This window comes from Martes martes (genome assembly GCF_963455335.1).
Source record: "Martes martes genome assembly, chromosome: X".
NCBI classification, from domain to species: domain Eukaryota; kingdom Metazoa; phylum Chordata; class Mammalia; order Carnivora; family Mustelidae; genus Martes; species Martes martes.
The window spans coordinates 9,527,339-9,553,072 of NC_137897.1; positions in this window are offsets into that span (position 1 = coordinate 9,527,339).

The window sequence follows — 25,734 nt, forward strand, 5'->3', positions numbered from 1 at the left end:
CAGGGAGTCTTAATTCTCAACCTGTTGATAGCAATGATTCACAGTTGGGTTTTGGGGGAATCAGTGAAATCTCTGGAATTTTCTACAAAATGGGACCCATGTGCATTTTTTTAAGAAGAAAATTCCCTGAACTTGCATCAGATTCTCAAAGGTGTCTATGAACCAAAATATATGGGAGAGGCCAACCACATTAAAGATATCAGAATTGATTAGCAAGGGCCTTTAAATGCATCCTCAAGGAAATCTTTGACAATATTAAAGAATAAAAGTTTTAAGACTCTGGTTCTGATCACGGCAGAATTATGACTCTCAGATTTAACTTTCTGTCATAAACAACTATCAAACTGGACAAAATATATGAAGCAACTGATTTAAGGCAGTAGACAAAACAGGGTTTTGATCTTTGAGAGGAGATACATGAGGTAAGCTCTATATTTACTCTGCTTTCTACTTTGGTGAACTTTCTAGATTGCAGCATGGGGTGTAACTCCAACAGTGAATAACAGTCTTGTTCTGCTTAGGAAACAGAGATCAGATTTCTGGACTATTCAGCTGGCTGGAATGTACTGGAGAGAGGGACCTGAGCACAACAGGAGATTCAGAAACCTGCATAGGTGACCCCTTGAATTTTTGGTCAAATACAAGCTGTATACGCATGGGGGAAAACTCTATGGGGTCTAGCAGAGAATAGCTACTGGGAATATGGGAGATGAAAGAGACATGGTTGGTTCAATTGGCAAAAATGAAGAGATTTTGCTCAGTGCTCTGGTCGTTCAGTTGAGACCCTAGAAGGACCATGCCTGGGGATAGAGTATTCTAGTCCTAGAGGAAGGGCTACTATAGACTCACCCTAGCAAATCTGAAGCCAAGCTTCAACACATTCAAGCTGATCTACCAAAATTTATTTACTAGCCAAAATAAAATCCAACACTTTTCATAGGAAGACAACCAAATCTGGACTTTAAAAAACCACAGCATTCATGATGCCAAGTGTACATGTAAAAAAAGTTACAGTATGTGTGAATAAACAGAGAAGTCTGAGATATAACAGGAGACATATTCAGAGACCACATAGCTACTGGAATCAGTGGGTAAGGGCTATAAAATACCTATTACAAATATAAGTATTAAGAAAAATGGCCACAGTAAGAGAACATGAGGGGAATTTCAGCGTACAGATCAAACAAGAAAGAATTAAATAGGAACTGTAGATGTACAACATCTGAAACTAAAATTTCACTGGATGGGTTTAACAGCAGATTGGACACTACAAAAGAAAAAAAAATCAATGCTTTTTTAAACATGGAAAAACAAACTATCCAAACTGAAGCACCAAGAAAAAAACAAGACCAAAAAGTAAAACACCTGTTGCAACCATACCAGGAGGTATAACAGTAAATATTTGGTTAAAAAAAAGAAGAGAAGGGCATCTGGGTGGCTCAGTAAGTTAGGCATAGGACTTCAGCTCAAGTCATGATCCCGGGGTCCTGGGATCGAGCCCCGAAGCAGGCTCCCTCCTCAGTGGGGAGCCTGCTTCTCCCTCTCCCTCTGTGTGCGTGCTCTCTTTCTCAAATAAATAAATAAAATCTCAAAAAAAAAAAAAATCCTAGCAGTTTTCTATATAAGAATTGCCAAGCTGACTCTAAAATATGTCTGTGAATATAAAAAGATTTGAGTTGGTCAAAGGATCTTTAAAAAGAACAACAAATTTAGAGGATTCACATTCCCTGATTTTAAGAATTACTACAACTCAACAGTAATCAAGAGAGTATGGTATTGGCATAAAAACAGACAAATAAATCAATGGATCAGAACACAGTGTTCATGAACAGATGCACACATTATGGTCAAGTGACTTTTGGCAAAGGCACTAGGTATTTTGAAGGGGGAAAGAATGGTCTTTTCAACAAATGGTTCTAGAACAACTCTGCCACCACTTGTCACAATATCCATGTGAGAAGAAGTAAAATTTAATGACCTGATCATACCACAAACTGCATCATATCACACACCACTATAGTATATAACATAAAGTTAATTCAAGATAGATCACAGACTCAAACATAAAAGTTAAAGCAGTAGAGTTTCTAGAATAAAACAGCGGAAGAATACCCTTGTGATGTGGGGATAGGCAAATATTTCTCAGGACACAGAAAGTACAAACCATAAAAGAAAAAAAAATGGGTAAGTTGGACTTTTCAAAGTTACGAACTTTGGGTTATCCAAAGACAATGTTTAGAAAATGAATAGACAAGTCACAGATGGGAGAAACATATCTGAACAGCATATACTGGATAAAAAGCCAACATCCAAGATGTATAAAGAGCTCTTATAACACCAAAATAAAAAGACAAACAATGAAATAGAAATGGGCTAAAGATTTAAACAGATAATTCATAAAAAGAAGATATTCAACTGGACAATAAACACATGAAAACTTGATCTACATTTTTAGTTATCAGGAAAATACAAATTGCATCCATGCTGAGATATTACGACACACTCATTAATATTTGAAGAGAGCACTGGGCAATTGGAACTTGCATATAGTTTTTATGGGAATGTAAAATGATATGGCTACTTTACAAAACTGGCTGGTGGTTTTTTATAAAGCAAAATGTGCGCCTACCCAAAGACCCAGCAATCCCACACTCAGGTATCAACTCAAAAGAAATGAAAATGTGTTCACAAAATGACTTGTTTGAGGATGTTCATGGCAGCTTTATTCATTCTAGCCTTTGCTGGAAACAGCCAAATGTTCATCAACAAGAGGATGGATAAAACAAATTGTATTTTCTTTGCACAACAGACTACTAATCATGGATGAATGTCAAAAGAAAACATGCTCTATTGTTCCGCTCATATCGTAAAGTTCCAGAATAAGTCTAAATAATCTATGACCATATTACTCAGAATACAGCTTGCTTCTGGGGGCCTGTGCTTACTGATTGGAAGGGGCGTGAGGGGATACTGGGCGGGGGGGGGGGGCGGATCTTGCTAATGTTCCGGTTATGCATTTATCAAAACTCATCAAACTATAGTCCTAAAATTGGTGCATCTCCTGTATATAAATCATACCTCAATTGAAAAATAAGAAAAATTAAAGCTAAACACATTTCTAGTTTAATTTTATACTTCTCCAACAGATCATTATTTGCTTCTGTAACAAAGGGATTGAATGGGTAACGCCTTGTCTCTGCTCTGTGCAGCTCAGTGCTCCAAGTGTAGACAGACTATGGAGATGAGTGAGACACAGTCTTTGTCCTCAAATTGCTTATATGCTTGTAACCTGGGAAGAGGAGAGCTGAGCAGAGATAATAGAAGGAAAGGACAAATAATGCAGCAATATTTCCCTGACAGCTGTGAGCTTAGGCACTGCTGCGGCCAGAACTCTGCTTGGCCATAGAGAATATTAATTAGGTTTAGCTTTTCACCAGCTTAGCACTGAAAGGGCCATGGTGATTAACGGGACTAATTAGGGCAGCCCCAAGGGCAATATCTGCATGTAAATATAATAGGATTATTCTTTATGCCTCTCTAGCATGTCACCTTATATTACTATTGTGAAATGTTTGGGGGCATTTAACCTAATCACTTGTCTAGACTTGTCTTCAAGATAGACAGGCTTTTCAGATTTTACTGTTATTCTTACCCCAAACAGAAAAATCAGATTCAGTCCAGGTAGAGGCAAAAGAAGAAATGTTCCCACAATTTGGTCTCAGAAGAACCCAGCGAACATGTCATATGTATCACTGTTATGAATCCAAAGCCTGTCAGGAAAGTTCACTAAGCAATGCCTTTCACTTCCCACTATTCTGAACCCTTCTACCATGTTTTCAAAATCTCTATTACACCAAGCCCCTTTATTTTTTAATGGCAATGGTCTATAATGAACTTTTAGATCTCATAAATAAACATCATCAACACTCCATGTAGAATAAGTGATGCATTTTACCCTAAGGTTTCAATTGCTCTTTTATCTGGAAGTTGAGAAAGACTTCCCATTGGTGGTATGGACCTCAATAGTGATGTACGTGTAGGAGTAAGAGGGGGTCGGGGAGGAGAAAGGTAATGAAACCGTGACAAAGTTGGTGGTCGTAGGAGTATACACACTACTTTTAAAGTCTTTTCATTGTGAAGTGAAATACATATATGGAAAGACACACAAAACAAATGTGCACCTTCGTGGGTTGTTATAAGGTAAGACCGTAACACTAACTGAGTCAAGAATGAGAAGTTTGCCAGTCATCCCTTGAAACTCCCCTTCAACACTCTTCACCTTCAAAAGTAATCACTATCCTTACTTCTCACAGTAATTAATCCTTCCTTGCAAATATTTGTGGTTTTATTATCCAACTGGGCATGCCTGGAAACTATTGTCTTGCCCATTAAACAAGATATGTGTTTAAAGTCTCTTTTATTACACAGGTGTCCCCTCAATTTCCCTCTTTTGACAAATACAATTTCACACATTCTTGATTTTGCTGGGATGGCACCCACTTGTGGTACAGGTCAATTTGTTTCTCTGTCCATTATATTTCCTACCAACTGGCAGGTGGATTCCGAAGTTTGATCAGATTCAGCTTGAACCTTTGACAAAAGCAGAGAGGACTGTGTGTTCTTTCTTTTGGAGACACATGGTTTTCTGTGTTGTTATGATGTTAACAGCTTTTGTTTCTCACTGACTGGATACATTAATTTCAATGAAGTTACAAAATAGTGCTATTCTGTTGTTTCTTTTTCATTTATTAATTGGAATACTTTTACAAAGAGTCCATATATACAATGGAATATTACGCCTCCATCAGAAAGGATGAATACCCAACTTTTGTATCAACCTGGACGGGACTGGAGGAGATTATGAGATTATGATGGGTGAAGTAAGTCAATCAGGATAGGAGATTATGATGAGTGAAATAAGTCAAGCAGAGAAAGTCAATGATCATATGGTTTCACTTACTTGTGGAGCATAATGAATAACATGGAGGGCATTAAGAGAAGGAAAGGAAAAGTGAATTGGGGGAAATCAGAAGGGGAGATGCACCACGAGAGACTGTGGACTCTGAGAAACAAACTGAGGGTTTTGGAAGGGAGGGGGATGAGAGGATGGGTGAGCCTGGTGGTGGGTATTAAGGAGGGCACGGATTGCATGGAGCACTGGGTGTGGTGTATAAACAATGAATCCTAGAACACTGACAAAATAAAATTAAATTAAAAAAATAAAATTCCTCTGCCTGCCACTCTGCCTGCTTGTGCTCTCTCTCCCTGACAAATAAATAAATAAATAAAATCTTTAAAAATAAAAAAAAATTCATCACATAGAATTTCCTAAAATACAAAAACAAAAACAAAACAAAACAAAAAACAAAGAGATACTTATTATCTACTCTTTGGTTACCCAGTGGTACAGTTCATTTAGGAAAGGTAGGATAAATACTTGATTCTTTCCCTTCATTTACACAATTTCATGGCAATGAATTGTTTCGTTGTTATCCTGATCATACAAAGGTGACAGATTATGTTTTTAAAAATATTATTATATGGTCATAGATTTATAGGTATTTGATGGGTTTCAATTAGTTGCAATTACTACTCTTTGAGACTCAAACTGTCCCATCTGTGGCAGTGGGTGCTTCCTCCAGTTGGCTCCTGGATCCTTTTGACTTGGCCCTTGTAGTCTTTGATAGCTGTCTATCAGGTGTACAAGATAATGATTCAAGACTTCCATACAACACTTGGTAGTCATTACAAGTGCATTTCTTAATCCCTATCATCTATTTAACTCCCCCACCCACCTCCCTTCTGGTAACCAGTAGTTTCTTCTCTATAGCTAGGAGTCTATTTCTTGGTTTGCCTCTTTTTTTTCCTCTTTGCTCATTTGTTTTGTTTCTTAAATTCCACATATGAGTGAAATTTTTATGGTATTTGTCTTGTTCTGACTGATTTAGTTCACTGAGCATAATACTCTCTAGCTCCATCCATGTCAGTGCAAATGGCAGGATTTCACTCTTTTTAATGGCTGAGTAATATTCCATTGTATGTATATTCTACATCTTCTTTATCCATTCATCAGTTGATGGGCACTTGGGCTGTTCTCATAATTAAGCTAGTAAAGATACTGCTGCATAAACATTGGGATGCAGGCATCCCTTTGAGTTAGCATTTTTGTATTCTTTGGGTAAGTACCTAGTAGTGTAATTGCTGGGTTTTGGGTAGTTCTATTTTTAATTTTTTGAGGAAACGTCATACTATTTTCCAGAATGGCTGCACCAGCTTACGTTCTTACCAAAAGCATTTTTTCACAGTGCTAGAACAAAGAATCCTAAATTTATATGGAACCACAAAAAAACCCAAATAGCCAAAGCAACCTTGAAAAACAAAAACAAAGCTGGAGACATCAAAATTCCAGACTTCAAGCTGTATTATAAAGCTGCAGTAATCAAGGTAGTATGGTATTGTCACAAATATAGACACATAGACCAATAGAACGTAATAGAAAACCCAGCAATGAGCCCACAGTTAGATGGTCAATTCATCTTTGAAAAAGCAAGAAAGAATGTCCAATGGGAAAAAGACATTCTCATCAACAAATGGTGTTGGGAAACCTGGACAGCAACATGCAAAGGAATGAAACTTTTTTACATCACACACAAAAATAAATTCAAAATGGACAAAAGACCTAAATGTGAGACCTGAAACCATAAAAATCCTAGAGGAGAACACAAGCAGTAACCTTTTAGACATTGGCCATAATACTTCCTTCTAGTTATGTCTCCTGAGGCAAGGGAAACAAAAGCAAAAATTAAACTATTGGGAATTCTTCAAATAAAAACTTCTCCACAGCAAAGGAAACAATAAACAAAGTTAAAAGGCAACCTATTAAATGGGAGAAGATATCTGCCAATGACGTATCTGATAAAGGGTTCGTATCCAAAATATATAAAGAACTTAAAAACTCATCACCCCCAAAATGAATAATCCAATTAGAAAATGGGCAGAGGACATGAAGAGACATTTTTCCAAAGAAGACATCCAGATGGCCAACAGACACATGAGAAGATGCTCCACATCACTCATCATCAGGGACATGCAAATCAAAAGTACAAGGAGGTATCACCTCACACCTGCCAGAATGGCTAAAATCAACACACAAAACAAGAGGTGTTGGTGAGGATGTGGAGAAAGGGGGAACTTCTTGCACTCTGCAGTTTTTTAAAAGATAAAAATACTTGATCTGATCTTACTGATGTTTTCTTTTTTTTTTTTTAAAGATTTTTTTTTTTAAATTTATTTGACAGACAGAGATCACAAGTAGGCAGAGAGGCAGGCAGAGAGAGAGGAGGAAGCAGGCTCCCTACTGAGCAGAGAGCCCTATGCGGGGCTCAATCCCAGGACCCTGGGATCATGACCTGAGCTGAAGGCAGAGGCTTTAACCCACTGAGCCACCCAGGCGCCCCTGATGTTTTCATTTCAAATTCAGGAATATAGTCTTTTTTCCTGCCTAACCTGTTCCATACTATATCTTGTCTCCTTTCTTCTACCCAGAGAATCTTGGACACAGGAAATTATAGAACAGAATGTCCCATAATTTCTTTATCCCACATTTCACACACAAAAGTCTCAAAATAACAATACTCATACTCAACCACTAACATAATTGCCAAAAACTTTTAAACAGTTTTTACCTATGTTTTCCCTTTTGCTCCCCTCCTCCTTTTTAATAGTTGAACTGTATGCATATTATCTGAGCATATGAATGTTACACACAATACTGTCTTCCTTCTAAACCTCATTTAGTCTTCAATGTACCAGGAATCATGTACCAAATTCTTATCCACAGTCCTTATGTCAGTATTTTTCCAGTTATTTTGATTATCTGAAGTTTAGGAGATTTCTCAGGAAGGCTCCTGGGGACAATATTCTCTGTTCTTGCTTGTTGATAACAGTTTTTGTCCTTTATAATGGAAAGTCAATTTTGCTTGATATAAAATTCTTGCCTCACATCTTTCTTTGAGAATATTAAATATATCACACTATTTTCTTCTGGCTGAAAGCATTGATATTGAATAAATGATAACAAGTTAATTTTTTAATTATAATTCACAGGCTGTTTTTGCTTACACAACCAAAAGTGTTTAAATTTTTTCTTTAAATTCTAGTAATGTATGGGGCACTGGGGGCCCAGTAGGTTACGCAGTTGCTTTTGGCTCAGGTCATGATCCTGGGGTCCTGGGGTGGAGCTCCACATCAGGTTTCCTGCTGCGTGGGGAACATGTTTCTCCCTCTCCCTCTGCAGCTCCCCCACAACTTGTACTCGCTCACTCGCTCTCTCTCATGCAAAAATAAATAAATAAAATCTTCAAAAAAATGTCTTGGTGTTGGTCAACTGCTCTGGGTCAATATTCTTAGATAAGTAGTGTGCTCTTGTAGTATGTAGTTTCAAAACTTTAAAACAATATCATTGAAGTAAAGTTTTCTTAAATAATATTTGCATCTTTTACCCTTTTTGTTTGTTTGGTTTTTTTCTTCAGGAATTCCTACAATCTATTAGTGTTAAATGTTCGTTGCCTATCTTCAATATCTGACACTTTCTCTCAAATCCTTTTTATCTCTTTATTCATTTTTGCAAACAAATTTTTCTTCCTGTTCACCTTCTGTTTTGCCTGCATTGTTGTATGATGCATAGTGAATGAGTAACAGTCTTGACATCCTTCTGATTTAGCCTTTATATTTGAAATACTTTTTTATTTTAAATTCTTCATAGAATTATAACTTTATGTCTATGTTTTACTGATTCTAATCTTTTCATGTGCTTTATCTTTTTCTAAAAGCCTTTATGTTATTTTGAATTAGAAGGTTTTGACCAGTTCTGTGTGTTTGTCTTTCTGGGGTCATTACATTTTCTATAATGATGTCATTCCATTCCGTGTTCTCTTTTCATCTTAATTTTTTAAAAGATTTTATTTATTTGAGAGAGAGAGAGAGCGTGCGAGAGAGCATGAGCATGAGTGGCAGGAGGGGCCGAAGGTGAGGGAGAAGCAGACTCCCCGTTGAGCAGGGTGCCCAATGTGGGGCTCAATCCCAGGACCTGGGATCATGATGTGGGCCCAAGGCAGATGCTGAACCGACAGAGCCCCCCAGGCGCCCCTCTTAAATGTTTAATGGCATTTCTTACTTTTGATGGCATTTGGCTTTGATAACTCCTGGTTACTTATCTTTATGTGAAATTAATTGTCTTGAACAAAAAGGTCAGTAGGAGGTGGGGTTCCGTACAGCTTCTCCCGCTTCACCAAACTCCCTGTGTTTTGGTCCTACAGAGTGTTCAAGAACATGGTAGTTGCACTTTATAATTTCCTGGTTCTGTTCCTCTCCCCACTTTTATCTGGACCCTGTCTTTCTCGAATCTCTGTTGCCCCCATCGTGTTCACTGCTGCTTTCATTCCTAGCAGTTCTTCTAGATTGCAGGACCTCATTATGGAAAAGAACCCTGGCACATCACTTCTGAGAGTCCACATGGTCTTAGCTGCTTTGGCCCCTTGGGTTCTCCTCCCAGTGGTCCTTGCCCTCATTTGTTATTGGAGTGGGCAAACACCTGCAGTTGCAGCTGACGTCCTCACTTCCATCTGTCTTGTTTTCAGGGGAATGCCTTGGCTAGCTTGGCATTCTTTGGTCCTTCAGAGAGCAATGCTTCTTTCTGCTTTCTCCCATAAGTTGATACCAAGCTGGTCTCAGAGTTACTGGCGATCTTTGCCCCCACCTGCTTGTATTTTCAGATTCTTGAGGATAGCTTATCAGCTAGTTTGTTTGAAAATGCTATCTATGGGTTTTCTATAGAGAAAACACTTATTCTGTCATTTTTGGGGGTTAGTTTCTTTGAAAAGATTTTTTTTTCATTTAAAAAAAATTTTTTAATTTAAAATTAATTAGCCAACATTATTGTCATTTTTAATGTGAGAAGCAGAAAAGATACAGAAGTGATGTCACAGCCATGACTGCCAACTTCCTAGATTTTTCTACTCTTTTATAGAATCATTTTAAAAATTTTTTCTTGAAGAGAGAAAATGCTTTCTCTTTTTCATACTACCAGCAAACATTTTTCTGGTGTCAGATAAGGCAATTTTACTTCTAGACCAATACTTATGTCTCGGGTTGATTATATAGTTGAATTTCTGTCATATTATCCAACCCACCTTATGTGGGCAAGTGCAAGCTTCATAAAAGGGACTTATGGGATGGCTGGATACCAATTACAGGCTCACTGAGTCTATGATTTAACAGTAAGACCCAAGCCATGTCTTCTAGTGGAGTCTTTAGGGGTTAAGCTCAGTGGGTGAGTGGTGGTCATCGTGAGGGAGTTGGGGGCCGTGTAGCTTAAGAGAATACTGTATGTTTGAATACTATGAATGTTGTCACTGAAATTGATTCCATCTAGAAAATGTGGATGAAAATTTACTGAAGCCTTGGGAAGGGAATTTCAACAGTTTTTGGGCATTCAGTAGTGGCTCTCAGGGTTTAAAAGTTGTCTCTTAGGCAATATTCTCTCTCTCAGCAGGGAGAAATATCACTGAATTTACAGAAAAAGTGCTTCCTCAGGCTCCCCTAAGTGAACGAAGCAGTTTGCTACTCTGCCTTTGCCCCTGGGTCTGGGTGATTACACTAATATATTGTATTCATTTCTGCTGCTTTTAAAATTTAAACAAGACATGAGTTTATTCATTTGTTGAGAAAAACGTACAGGGAGGTATTAAGAGGTAACTCATTTCCCTTTTATTTCTTGTTTATTCTGAAGGTGTGCTAAAAGGGCCTTAGTTGCTTGCCAAATGGCTGAGCCAATTTACAAAATCCCATGCAGAACGATTTTTTGAAGACCTAAAAATCTGAACATGCAGACTTTTAGGTTTTGCCCTTGCATTTATAATTTCTACCAGAAGACAAAACTAAAAACCTGACTTTGGTTTTTGATAAGTTAGTTGATGTCTCTGGGCTTCTTTTTCTTTGTCAATTGGTAAGATGGGTTTAGATATTTTCAAAGTTCCCTCTCTTCTACTTGCAATCACTAACGATCTTCTTAAAATCTCTTAAGAAGAAACAATCTGATTACCATTAATTTCTCATGAAGGCTTCGGCTACTATGCCATTTGGAAGTACTGAGCAAGTGTTCAAGCTTTGGGGTATAGATAGAGCTTGGATAGTCACAGAGAGATCCATTCTGGTTTAAGATGTTTGAACTACGAGATGTAGTTACACTCATGTTTTCCTTAGAGTACCCTTTAAAGCCTATGCTCACATTTCCCCTTCTCAAATTTCTTCGTGGTGTTCTTTGTTGAGCAGAACTTAAAAATTTTGACATAATTCAACTAATCGAAGTTTTGTGTTTATACTTCATGCTGTTGTTTTGTTTGAGAAGCTCTTCCCCTCACTAAACTCACAAAGATAGTCTCCAACATTATCTTCTATTATTTCATAGTTTTAATTTTTCACACACTTTCATTAAGCTCGAACTCCCTCTTGTATATGATGCAGAGAAATACACAGCGTTGTATTTCTCTGTACAATAAGCCAATTTTCCCTGAGGCCACACAAAGAGCAGTCCTTCCTTCCTCCATTAATCCGTGGTTCACTTTCAGATATTGAGGTTTCATATGTTGGTGGGTCTGTCTCTAGAGTTTCCATTTGGTTCCGCTGGTCTGTCTGCTTGTTTTTTTTGGCCAATGCCTTGCTGTATTTATTACTGTGAGATGATGGATATTTTAGATCTTAGCTAGGCTAAGCCCTCTTCTTGGCTTTTCTTTTTCAAAGTTAAATAGTTTTTTGTGTATATATATTTTTAAGATTTTACCCATTTATTTGACAGACAGAGAGACAGCAAGAGAGGGAACACAAGCAGGGGGGAGTGGGAGAGGGAGAAGCAGGCTTCTCTACCAAGCAGAGATCCCGATGCGGGGCTTGATCCCAGGACCCTGGCATCATGACCTGAGCCGGAGGCAGATGCTTAATGACTGAGCCACCCAGGCACCCCTACTTTTTGTGCATTTTATTCTTTCATATAATTTTCAAAATAATTTTATCAAGTTCTTTAAAAAACCCAGCTGTAATTTAGGTAGAGACTACACTGAATTTATAGATTAATTTGGGGAGAAATGACTTCTTCACAATATAAAGTTGACCTAGCCCAGAAAATGAAATATCGTTGTATAAAGTCAGATATTTCATGTCATGTAATATAGTTCAATGATCTCTCCACTGATATCTTATGTATTCAATTTACATATTTTATTGCCTTTTGAATGGCATATTATTTTTATTCTGTTTTCTATTATTATTCTATTCTATTATTATTATTCTATTCTATTATTTTATTCTGTTTTCTAGTGAATTATCGTTGTTATAGGAAACTATTCTTGATTTTTCTAAGTTGATCTTGCTGAGACCTCATTTTTTTCCAGCTTTATTCAAGTATTATTGACAAATAAAAACGGTATACATTTAAGATGTACAGTGTCGTGTCTTGATGTACTTAAACCTTAGGCTATTATCACCATAATCAAGCTAATTTTCAAATATCACCTCACATACTTACCAATTTTTGCGTGGGTGGTGAGTACACTTAAGATCCACTCTCTGAGCCCATTTCAAGCATGCATTAGCTATAGTTACAACGCTCTACATTAGACATCTAGAACTTATTTATCTTATAACAGAAGGTTTGTGCTCTTTGATTAACATCTCCCCACCATCTCCATCCCGTAACCCCTGACAACCATATGAGTGATGTCATGATATTTGTGTTCCGTGTCTGGCTTATTTCACTTGGAATAATGTCCTCCATTTTCATCCATTTAATAACAGGATTTCCTTCTTTTTAAAGGCTGAATAACACATCACAATTTTTCTATCCCTTCATCCATTGACAGATACTTAGGTTTTTTTCCATATCTTGCCTTGTGAATAGCGTTGCAAGCAACGAACACAGGAGCATAGATATCTCTTCAGAATACTGATGTCACTTTCTTTGGATAAGTACCCAGGAGTGAGATTATTAGATCATATGGTAGTTCCATTTTTAATTTTTTGAGAAACCTCCATACTGTTTTCCACAGTGGCTGCACTAATTTATATTCCCATCAACAGTGAACAAGTGTTCTCTTTCTCTACATCCTTGCCAACACTTGCCATCTCTTGTCTTTTTGATGGCATCTATTCTAATGGGTGCGAAGTGATATTTCGTTGTGGTTTGGATTGGTGTTTCCCTGATGATGAGTGATGCTGAGCATCTTTTCATATAACCGGTTGGCCACTGGTGTATCTTCTTTGGAGAAATTTCCCCGGGCTTTTAACTTCAGGAGGGTTGATTTATTTCTGATTTATCTTTACTACTGAGTGTAGTTCTTTGTTGACACAACTACAAAACCTGTAGTGTTCATCAGCATCTCCCCTTCTTTGGCAATCCATGATTCCAGTTTTTGTCTACCTGATACCCAAGGGTCTTCTAAAATCTCTGCTTCGTGCCATAGCTTTTCAGCTACTACTTTTGAATTGAATATTGGCCTGAGTACAAATGAGGCTTTAAATGCCAAGTTCATTTCTCTTGAGTTTTTCTTCTCTCTTGGCTCTTGGACTTGCCATTCTTCACGTCTTTTGTAGCTCTCCAGTGACTCAAAGGAGATATTTCAACACTCGTTCAGTATTTTAGTTGTCCTCAGTGGGAGGGTAGGCCCCAAACAACTTAGTTTATTATTGCTAGCCATAGAACTTGAGAAGCCACTTTTGCTGAACCCCATATGCTTCTACTCCACCAGCTGACCTCTTTTGCTGAGAATTCAACAGTAAATACTTACAAAGAAGCAGCACCAGACTGAGGCAATCTCCTCCAGCCCTGGGCGTTTGTAGGGCCTGGGGGCTGAGGAGTGACTATTAAGGACAGCAGAGTCACCTATCCCTGTTTCACTTAAAAAAATTTTTTTTAAAAATAGGAAATAATTTCAGATTTACAGAAAAGCTGCAAAGAGAGCACAGTATGTCTAGATCCACCTCTCTTTCATCCAGCTTCCCCTGATGTTACCATCTAACCTAATCATGGTACATTTGTCAAATTCAAGAAATTAACATTGGTTCAATGCTGTTATCTAAACTACATGTTTTATTCATGTTTAACTAGTTTATCCACTCATTTTTTTTTCTGTTGTACTATCCAATCCTGGGTGCCACATGACATTCTTTGTTATAGCCTCTGATCTGTGAGAGCCTTCAGACTTTGTTTTTTATGACCGACAGTTTTGAAGAGTACTGGTCAGATACTTAGTACAATGTCCCCCACTTTGAGTGTGCCTTAAGATTTTTTTTAAAGATTTTATTTATTTATTTGACAGACAGAGATCACAAGTAGGCAGAGAGGCAGGCAGAGAGAGAGGGGAGGAAGCAGGCTCCCCGCTGAGCAGAGAGCCCGATGCGGGGCTCGATCCCAGGACCCTGGGCTCGATCCCAGGACCCTGGGATCATGACCTGAGGTGAAGGCAGAAGCTTAACCCACTTAACCCACTGTGCCCTCACCCAGGTACTCCCCCTTTTTTTTCAAAAATAAAATGGGGTTATGGGTTTTGGGGAAAAAAAATACCACGGAGATAAATTTGCATGCTCGTACTGTCATGTCAGAGATACATGGTATAATTATGACGTATTATTGATGATGTGAACCTTGATCACTCGGCTAAGGATGGATCCACCAGGTCTCTCCACTGTAGAGTTACTATTTTTCCCTTTGTAACCCACACCAGTTTTCATTAGTTATTTACCCCAGAAGGACTTCTTCGGTATCTGGATATCGCCCTCACAGACCCGCAGCAGCCTCGACTTCTCCATGGGTGGGACAAGCAATCGTGGCCTCAAGGGAATGTGAAGAAATAAAAACAGCAGAACTGTAAAGCTGTCCTTCGGCCGGCCTTCCGCCCTGGGAAGCTGCCTTCTCATTACCCTACTCATTTGTGACAGACTTGCCCTCAGCCCCCTAGGGCACCTTAAGGTCTTCCAAACTTTTTTTCTTTAGTTCACAGGTTCTTCTTGCTTTTGCAGGAGGGGGTTTTTCAACCTATCAGAAAGCAGAAGCCACCCTTTGGTAATTTTCACAACCTTATGGAATTCCATAGTCACCATGGCCCAATTTCACAGCCAAAGAAACTGAGGCTGATAGAGGCTAAGGAGTCTGCTCCATGTCACAGAGCTACTTATTGTAGAGTTCAAATTCACAGCCAAAGCCCTGGATTCTCATGATCGTGATGTACTACCTATCAGTACAGACACCAACTTGAGCAGCACATATTCCAAATGGTGCCCTCTCTTTTCATAGAGAACCACTGACCTCGGGTGCAACTTGAGCACCAAGTTCAGCTTTGCTTCCTTGGGATGACACGCTTGATAGGAGACATTGTCCTCTTCTGTGAAGAGCCCTAGTAAGTCAACCCTCCAGACATCTGCTGCCTTATCCAAACCTGCTAGATGGCTGGGTCCGGTTCTATGGCTGGGTCTCTCACACCAGAACCCCAAGACACTTGTTTCAACTGATGCTGCATCTGTACTGCTGAGTGTCTCTCTAGAGCAGTGTGCCAAGGTCCTCTTCATACAAGTAGTTCTCCAGCAGTAGTTCAAGATAGCCCAAGATGAAATTTACCCTGCAAATATTTATTGGATGCCTACTGGTAAAAGGGCCCGGTTAGGTGCTGGCTGAGAAGGAGTGTGATTTTGAGAGAAATAAAGATGCCTAAGACACAACTCTCAACCTCATGGAGTTTAAACTAACGGGCATTGTGGTGAAAAAGCATATTTCTCTATCTCTATCTCCATATCTATCTCTGTATCTATTTCTAATTACACACACACACACACCCCCCTGGTTGCAAGTTTTTTCCATTGCTTTAGAAGTCAGAGAAATATTTTCTGCACCTGGATATAGAAAAAAAAAAATGACTAACAAATGTAATTCTGTGGACAAACCACATGCCTTGTCATCCTTACAGAAGTTTCCTGGGTTAGAAAGCTACAGAGTTTCATTTTTTTAAAAACTTAATTCTTTTTTCTACCCATACACTTGATGGCAGATCTTGTTTCACTGTCCTTATGTCTTTGATGATAACAATTTCCTCTTAGAAATATGTTTAGTTTTTCCCATTCCATATGTCATCCCTGTGCAAAATCGTCTTTTTGATTCATTCTGATATGATATGGATGGGAAACCCAGTGACTTCTTTCTGGTTTCCAGAGCATAATTAGAAGAAAATTCCTTTGAACCTCTTCCATAAAAGAACATGAAGTTTGCTTAAAAAATGGACATATCATCTCTTTTTAATTGCCATTACAGTGGGTCTTCCAGATGCATGCATTTTAATTAAAAAAATTTTTTTTTACCATCTAAGGAAAAATAACTGTTTTCTTCTTTACCTAGGTAGAATCAATGCTAGGGGCAATGTAGAAACAGACTGTGGCTTTTGTGACATTTACTGGCACTTTTTGGCCATAATGACTGTTCCTCTGTACCAGATTCTCACAAAGGATGAAATGTTGCTAGAGAAATGTTTTTTCCTCCCTTTATAGAGTCTTAACAATTCATTTGACTTCTGTTCCACAAATACATTGCAATTTTTAAAAAACGGGAATGCATGACTTCAGGGTTTGAAAAGTCCTTGAATCCTGGTGAACTGAAGCTCAATTTTAATAGTTTCTTTGGTTTTCATTCCAAGAAACTGGCAGGTTTAAAGATGTGTTACGTGGCACTTCCTGAGTCATTTCCAAGTATTCAAGTTTTTTAAAAAAAATGACTTTTTAGGTTAATTAGGACTTTCTCCAGAGATAGAAATCAGATCAGTGGGTGGGGAAATGGTTGTTGAATGGTGACAAAATGCTAGGTGTGGCATTCATTTTTCTGGGTATTTCATTTATGTATGTATATATGTCTAATATATACCTGTGTGTATATATACAATTTAGTATAAAAAGTTAGGAAATTTGGGGCACCTGGGCAGCTCAGTCAGGTGACAGACTCTTGACTTTGGCTCAGGTCATTATCTCCAGGTCATGGGATTGAGCCCTGCGTCAGGCTCCGTGATCAGCGAGGAGTCTGCCTGGAATTCTCTTTCCCTCCCTCTCTGCTCCCCCAATGAACACACACACTCTCTCAAATAAATAAGTAAATCTTTAAAAAAAAGTTAGGAAATTTAAAAAACTTCATTAAAAAACTACGCTTATCCTATTTTTATGTCAAACTACCGGTATGAATAAGATCCCAATATCAGATTTTATGTAGTAAAATATGTGCTAGAATCAGAATGGTGTGGTTCAACCCCCAAGATCTACATTCACAATGTATTCTGGCTCTAATTGAGGTAAGCTAACACGTTAGTTTTATTTTAACGTAGCTGAATATAAATTACTATTTTAAAGCTATGGGACCATTTCTATACTCTTAGGTGTAGAAACCCTAATGGAATGATCATTTGCCCAGATCAGCCAGATTAATCCAACAATCTGCCAATTAAATGGAACAGCTCCATTGAGGCCTCTATTCTATTCTACCAGATGGAGTCAGGAGACTTTGCTTCTAATCCCCAGTCTGTCACCAACAACACGAACATATACACATGTATCTTCTTGCTAATATTAAAGCACTTGTACACATATTGTATCACTTGAGATCAATACCTAGGGAAGCAGATATTCTTATCACTTCTTTCTTTTTAAAGCATTTTGAGTTTGCTTACGTAGATACTGAAACTCTTGAGTTCAAAGGTCCTTGGCCAAGGTGATTTAGTTTGGCATTTGAATCTAAGCCTCTGGGTTTTAGGATTCTCATCTGCAGAATGAAAACCAGACGCTCTCTAAGGCTCCTTCAGTTAAAAAAAGAAGGCTCTACAGAAGTTATGTTTCTTAGAGGGTAAAAATATATAAACAAACTGGACTTACAGGACATAACCAGAAAACACGCTGGTTTTTGTCTCCCAATCAGTTTACAGTTTATTCAGTGGGGGAAATGCCACCTCTGATCCCGGACAAAAACTCAGGCAGTCTTGGGACTTTTCTGTCCACTGTTAGGGGAAAAAGGCCAATAGTCTTTTTAAGTTACCAGCGCAGTCCCGGTTCAGAATTTAGAATGCCATAGCGTTGTTACATTAAACGGTCCTAACTTACAATTAAAACCTCTTCTCCCCAGTATGAGGGCCTTCTATAGGAAGAAAGCCAGGGAAGCAAGGCGTGGTTCCTTCCCTCCTTCCCCATCTCCCTAACCATGATTTTGACAAGCCCAGGGCCTAAAGAACGGATGGGCATCCAGAGGTATTGAGAGTGTGACAAGCTGCCTGTATCCAATTCTGGACCTGAGTCCTTCAGGGGCCATCAAGAGGAACATCTGATGGTATTTTTTGTGATGTGGAGAGGGCATGACTCTGACTGGCTTCTCCCCCTCAGCTGCTGACCCTTCAGTGGTCCACTTGACAAGGACTTCCTCTGCTGAGGTCACAGCTCCCCTCCACACTAACCTCTTGGGCGGGATTTAAAATGGCACCGGGTCTCCCAGCTGGTCTGTAGGAAACACTCATCCATTTTCTGCCTTACTAGACCAGTCCCAACCCAACCATCTGTCCTTTGCTCCGGCCTTCAGAGCCCATTTCTGTTTTCATGTTTTGCAGGTGGGGAGTCAGAGATCTGGCCAATGTGTCCCCTTTAACACGAGTGAACAATGTCAAACTTCTTGGCTAGAAATGAAGGGCAGACATACCACACACTCCATGGGATGACAGGGTTCACAATCCAGCTAGCTCTATTCAAAGAAATTTTCCTCAAACATTCTCTCTAAATCTCATCTTTGTTGATACTCCGCATCTTTAATAAAGATGGTCATCTGTTTCTCAAGCAGTAATTTTGACATTTTTGTTCTCTTTGGAATGCAGTATTTATTATTTTCCTATGTCAGCCAAAAGCCAAAATGGAGACACAAAGTATTCTATTGTTAATATTCCCCATGAACATATAGACAGGAAATAAAAGTTTACATCTAAGTACAGCTAGTCCTCACTGGTTGTGACACAACCAACCTAATCATTTTGGCCATGATGTTAATGCTCAAACCAGATGAATGAAAGGCTTGATTTTCTGTTGACCAAGTTGGCTCTTGTCACAGTTTTGTTAGCAGGAAAAAATATTCTTAAATTTCTCCCCTTGTCAAAGGAATGAAAGGACAAAGAGGCGAAGTAGTATTTCATTTAGTTTTTTTTCCAGCTATATTGAGATATAATTGACGTATACAATTTTAAGGTGTACAGATGTAATGATCTGATCCACACATATATTGTAAAATGATTACCACAATAAGGTGAGTCAACATATCCACCACTTCATAAAACTACCCTTCTGTGTGTGTGTGTTGAGAACATTTATAGTCTACTCTCTTAGCAACTTTCAGATATACAATAGAGTGTCATTAACTATAGTCACCATGTTGTACATTAGATCCTTGGAACTTACTCACTTTAAAAGAGAATTTTGTGCCCTTTGGTCAACATCTCACTATCTATGTCCCCCAGCCCCTGGGAACCACCACTGTGCTCTCTGTTTCTATGATTCAGGATTTTTAAAGATTTCACATATATGTGGAATAACTTTCAGTTATAAGATGACTACATTCTAGATATTTGATATACAGCACAGTGACTGTAGCTAAGAATACTGAATTATATACTTGAAAGTTGCTAAAAAAGATCTTAAATGTTCTCACCATTAAAAAAAAGTTGGGGTGTTTTATGTAAACAATGAATCTTGGAACACTACATCAAAAACTAATGATGTACTGTATGGTAACTAACATAATATAATTTTTAAAAAGGTGGTAATTATGTAAGGTGATGGAGATATTAATTAACCTTACTATGGTAGAGGTTGCACAATATATATACGTGCCAAATCAGTACTTGGTACACCTTGAACTTGCGTATGCTATATGTCAATTATATCTTAATAAAGCCGGGGGAAGAAGTACCTTTACTTCCTAGCCTTCTTAACCCTAACCCATTGAACACTCAGAGCAGGCAGCATCAGCTGGTCTAAGACTTTGAAGATGGATCTGTCTGCTGCTGGGGCTTCAGTTCTAAGCTTGCGAATAGTTTCTGTCATGGAGGGCTTTTTAGTATCCTTTGTGGTATGTTAGGGGCTGTATAAATGCAAATTTCATTTCATTTAGAAAGGAAATGAGCCACACTAAATGGACATGGATACAACTCTGGAATTAAAAGGAAGGTGGATTCCTTCTGTCAGCGGGGCCAAAACAATTCTCCATACCAAATGCATCTTTTTTGGCAGTCTTAGCAGTTAAAAGGAACATGAGAGCTTGGATGAAAACACAAACAGGGTGAATTCTCTGTTCCAATTCTTTGCTTTATTGCTCAGCGCCTATAAGGCAGAACTTACCATATTGGTTTTCTCTGGTGGTTCCTGATTCTGTACGACCAGTGGGCCCAAATGAGCTTCTTTTGACCTAATTCTAATAATTAATTCTAATAATGGAAGGCAAATAGCTACACCATTGTTGGCTACAGCCTTTCTATTGCTTAGCAGAGAACAAACAACTTGGAGCAATGTTTCCTAGATAGAAGAGAGAGACCAGGCAAATCGTATGCCCGTGTTGCCTCAGAACACATGTACAAGTGTTGTATCTCTCTTCTCTGTGGCAGAAATTCCTCACTGGCATAGTAGAAAAATCTTGCTGCTTTATGAAAAATGATAACTGTGGGTTGGCTTTGTTTAACAAACACATCTTAGTTTGCTAAGCGTTGGAGTACACAAAAGAAATATGGGGTTCTAGCAAGAAAGCTGACAAGACCATGCTCACACTGAAAGCTCAAAAATGAGGACTACATTAAAATGGAAAAAAAAAGTATTCACTTGAGTTCGAAAGGAAAAATGAGATTAATTCCTCCAAAAAAGGAATGCAAATTTATAGTGGAAGTTTATGAGAGGAAGATCAGAAGGGTTTGAGGGAAAGGGACCAGATATAGGCCCCAGTGGGAGAGAATCAGAAGTAGATTAAAGACCGCCACACATTCTTTGCCCACTTTCCACCGAGAAGTAGAACTTCCATTTGTACCGACGCTGACCTATTACTTGCTTTGACCCATAAAAAGAGAGAGAAATGATGCTGTGCGATATTCAAGGCCATGGCTTAAGTGATCTACAGCTTTCACCCTTCTCCTCCTAGAAGCCTCCCTCTTGAAATCCAGCTGCTTTGTTGGGTGAACCCCAAGCCAGCCTCATTGAGTGGCACCAATATGTCCTATCCAAAAGCCCTAGAAGAGCCCCCAATCAACAACCGGCATCAACTTCCAGAAATCTCAGTGAGCCATTGTGAATGTTTCATCTCCAGTAAATCCTCCAAATGACTTCAGCCCAGCTAATACTTACCTGGAGTAGAAAAAGTGCCTAGCTGACCTCAGTCAACCTGTAGACTCATGAAAGACAATGAGAGGTTGTTTTTGTTTTAAGCCAATCAGTTTCAGAGTAGTTTGTTACACAGCAAGAGATAAACAAACCAGGGCTTGAGATTTTAATGTCCACATAGTAACTGAATGTATGGCCACCATCCTATATGCAGAAGGAAGGTGCTAGAACAAAGACCTGTGCATAACCCCAGGACATGGGAATGTTGCTCCCTTGGTAAAAGAGGAACTAGAAACCCTCTGTCCACCATCCCAGATATGTAAAAGGAAGCTTGCCTCTTTTGTTTCTATTAGGAGGTAGATGAAAAAACATTCTTGCATGAAAATTAAAGCCTCGGGCCAATATGATGCCTGGGCGTGGAAGCTAAATTTACACCACTCACTTTGTGCAGGATTCCTCCAAGCCGTAAAATTAACATAAAAATTGATCAAGAATGGATGAGGCTCCTTGCGTACTTCAATAGAAACAATTTAAAACTGTTCTGTTGCAACACTGCTGCAATTTAAGGCAGCTATGACACTTATCAGAGTGGGGGAATCCTGATGAAGATGATCACACAGTAAAAGTTTATAAGCTACATGAAGAAGAAAAAAAACAAACTACCCGAAGAAATGATTAACTTTGAGAAAGAGTCAAAAGACACAAACCACAGAGGGATTCATAAACAGAGCCTGAGATAACACATCCAACTGAAGAATGTTTTTAAAAAGTGTATTTAAAAGTAATTCAGAGGGAAAAGGAAGAATAAAAACTAAACTTAAAGAATAAATAAGATATTTTAAAAATAGCACATGCCCTTGAAAAAGGACCAAATGTAATGTCAAGAAATGAAAAAATCACTGTATTTAAAGAAGTTATTGCAAAAAATAATAATTAAAAAAAATTTTAAACAGCAAATTTGGCCCACCTGAAGAAGGAATTACCGAACTGGAAGACCGTTTGGAAAAAATTAGCAGTAAACCTAAAGTGATAAAGAGTTTAAAAAAACAGAAAGAGATCAAGAGACACGAATGATAACTGGAAAATCTCTAACATAGATCTAATAGCATTCTGGAAAGAAAGGTGAGAGGTAATGATAGGGATGGAATAACTGAAAGGACATTAAGTACATTGCTAAGGTTCTGCATATCACATTGACATTTGTTATTTCATTAATTCTCAACATAGAGGGATGAGATTAACTGTTATCCTCATTGAGAAAAGTGAAACTTTGAAAAGCGATAGGACCCAGAATGTTCCTTTCCCTCCGCAGTAGTGTCTGTGCAAGCCCCAGTCCCCCCATGCTTTGTTCTACCCATTGTTCTACTCCACCCACACTGTTTGTAGCCAAGGTTGCCAATGACTTAGTGGTCAAATTCAGCACGCTGTAGTTTGCTGAGTCCTGCCCTATGTGCGTGACATGTCAGGCCCTCAACCTTGCCCACTGCCACAAATAATACTGTTTAATATAAAAATGGAAGATTTGAAAGGAAAAACTTGCTGGAGGGAGGGGGCACACCAGCATCATTAATGAGTACTGTAATCCCTTTCGTAGAAGCCCTTCTCTTCTTAAGACGAATACTTGCTTATGTACAGGTGAACAAATTCTTGATTCACCTCCACTTCAGACTAAATAAAAACTTTTAAACCAGCCTCCTTAAAATCACGATTGTATGTTTTAGGGAAAGTGACATTTCCTATGTATGACTGGAAACAGAGCCTTATAAATGTAACTAGCGTTTAGGCTATAAGGAATATCTTACTTCTGCCTCATTCTGGATTTACCAAAACTGTCAGAGAAGACTCCAGTAAGGGTAAGCAAGAAAAGTGGTCGATTGGGTCCAGCTTTCTTTCTTTCCATTTTACAAGATAAGGATGAATGTATGAGAAAGCAAGTTCCAGGGAATAAGTGAAGCATAAAGACGAGGACTTCCCAACCCTCAAAAGAAATAAGTTTATCATTGGTACCGATCTCAGCCTTCACAAAACTCCTGGGGGGACAGAGGTCCGCTAAAAATTTCTTACATTTTGTAATAACCAGGAGGCTGGTTATACGCCAAGCTCAATTTTCTCTTGACCTGGAGAGGACAACGATGATGTGAAGATGATACAGGGAAGGCCAATCCCCTTCTACCTCAGTGGTGGCCCTTGTACACCACTGCCCCAGCCTATATATGATAGTGCCCGAAGCTTAAATATCTACACCCTACATTACTCTCTGACCTTACTAGTCTTCCTCCTACTCCTGAGAGAGTAAGAACTTACTCTCTCAGGAGTAGGAGGAAGACTAGTATAAATATAAATAAATATAAATAAATACAAATATCTACCCTTCCTGATTTTCATTCTGAGAACTTCCCACACTGCTGATTCTCTACCTTCTCTTCTTTTCTGTCAACCTACTTTTTTCTCCTGTCAAGTTCTCTCTCTTCATCTACCCCTTTCACTTCTCAGATTTTCTGTACTCAACTATAGCTTTGGCTTTCCCCACATGGAAATTCACTCACCATTTACTTGGCTGTTTTGTATTGCCATTTTGTATTTCAACTGAAATATTTTTCCAAGGGTCTTTCCTCACAGAGTAGTTTTTCTAGGTGTCCCTTTCAAGATGCTATCTCAGTGGGAGGTAAGATTGGATAATGAGAGTGGGACCAGGTTCTGGAGAACTCTGCGTACATGGACATGAAATTCCCTGTGGTGTCAACCGTGGAGTCAGGGGTGAATGAGCAGGGGCATGTCCTAGTTCTCGTGGGGGACAAAAAATGGGATGTTAGCAAGCAGAGTAGAGAGAGGCAGGGAAGTCAGTCAGGGATTATTGCAATAGACACCTAAGACTGTAGCAGACTTTGGAATCTAGCAAAGTGCTTTTGCTTGCTAATACAATTGATTATCACATAGAAAAATCACTTATTGTATAGGTTCTTACTCAGGTAACTGGAAGCGTAATAAGATACCCAGGGCGCCTGGGTGGCTCAGTGGGTTAAGCCTCTGCCTTCAGCTCAGGTCATGATCCCAGAGTTCTGGGACTGAGCCCCGCATCGGGCTCTCTGCTCCACGGGGAGCCTGCTTTCTCTTCTCTCTCTCTCTGCCTGCCTCGCTGCCTACTTGTGATCTCAGTCTGTCAAATAAATAAATAAAATCTTAAAAAAAAAAAGACACCCTAAGATAGTATGGAGGTAGTGACTGCAGGAACCAGCAGGGTCATGTGACAATCTTGGTTGTAAAGAGGAGGACATGGAGAGCCAGAGAGATTATCCAAGAAACGATGTAATTTAATAACAGTGTTCTAATCTGACAACCGAAGTATCTTGCCATGCCTATAAATAAGTAAATAATTAAGTATAAGCAAGCTTCCCTCCTTTCGCCTCTGAGCAGAGGAAGTATGTTTGGTTAAGTAAGGAGAATGGTCGCAGGCGGGGAAGGTGGATGCCTTACTCCCAAGGGTGTGGATCTGGTTACTGATGAAGAGCTTCTGTTGATCCAGAGATGCCCGTGGCCCCTGCTGAAGAGAAAGGAATCTGAGCAGAAGCCAGGGGCCTGTGCCATCCAGCTCTTACTCTGTGGGTTCAGAGCCACAGCAACTGTAACTTGTATCCTTCTCTGGGATTCACAAGGGCTGAGGTAGTTCACTCGCAGTGCCCGATCATGAGCGTCACACCTGCGTGCATTTAGGTCCATCCCTCTTCCAAGGTCAGAGGATGACTATGTGGTAAATCTGAGGTTTTTTTTTTTTTTTAAAAAGATTTTATTTATTTATTTGAGAGAGACAGAGAGAGCATGCAAGCGGTGGGGAAGAAACAGAGGGATAGGGACGAGCAGACTCCGTGCTGACTGTGGAGCCCTATGCAGGGCTCAGTCTCAGTCTCTCTGGCTCATGACCTGAGCCAAAACCAAGAGTCAGATGTTCAACTGCTGAGCCACCCAGGCGCCCCAGGAAATCTGAGTTTGAACTCAGGTCTCATGATGCCAAGGAGTTTGCTCCTTCTACACTAAACAGTTAATCAAGCCTTGGGAAAGTCAGATACACAATGGTCTGAATATGGAAGTTCAGGACGAGGCTCAGATTAGAAGCTGTGGCCCAAAATAGGGAAGATAGGAAAGTGCCAGGAGTATAAAATCATACCAATGGACGTTTGTTGAGTGTTTTTTGTATTCTGGGCATCCTACTAAACATTTTACACATATTCTCTCATTTAATCCTTTCAACAACCTCATGAGGCACATTCTATTATTATGATTGCTATTTTCCAGATGAGAAAGACTCAGATAGATTAAAAAGTCTTG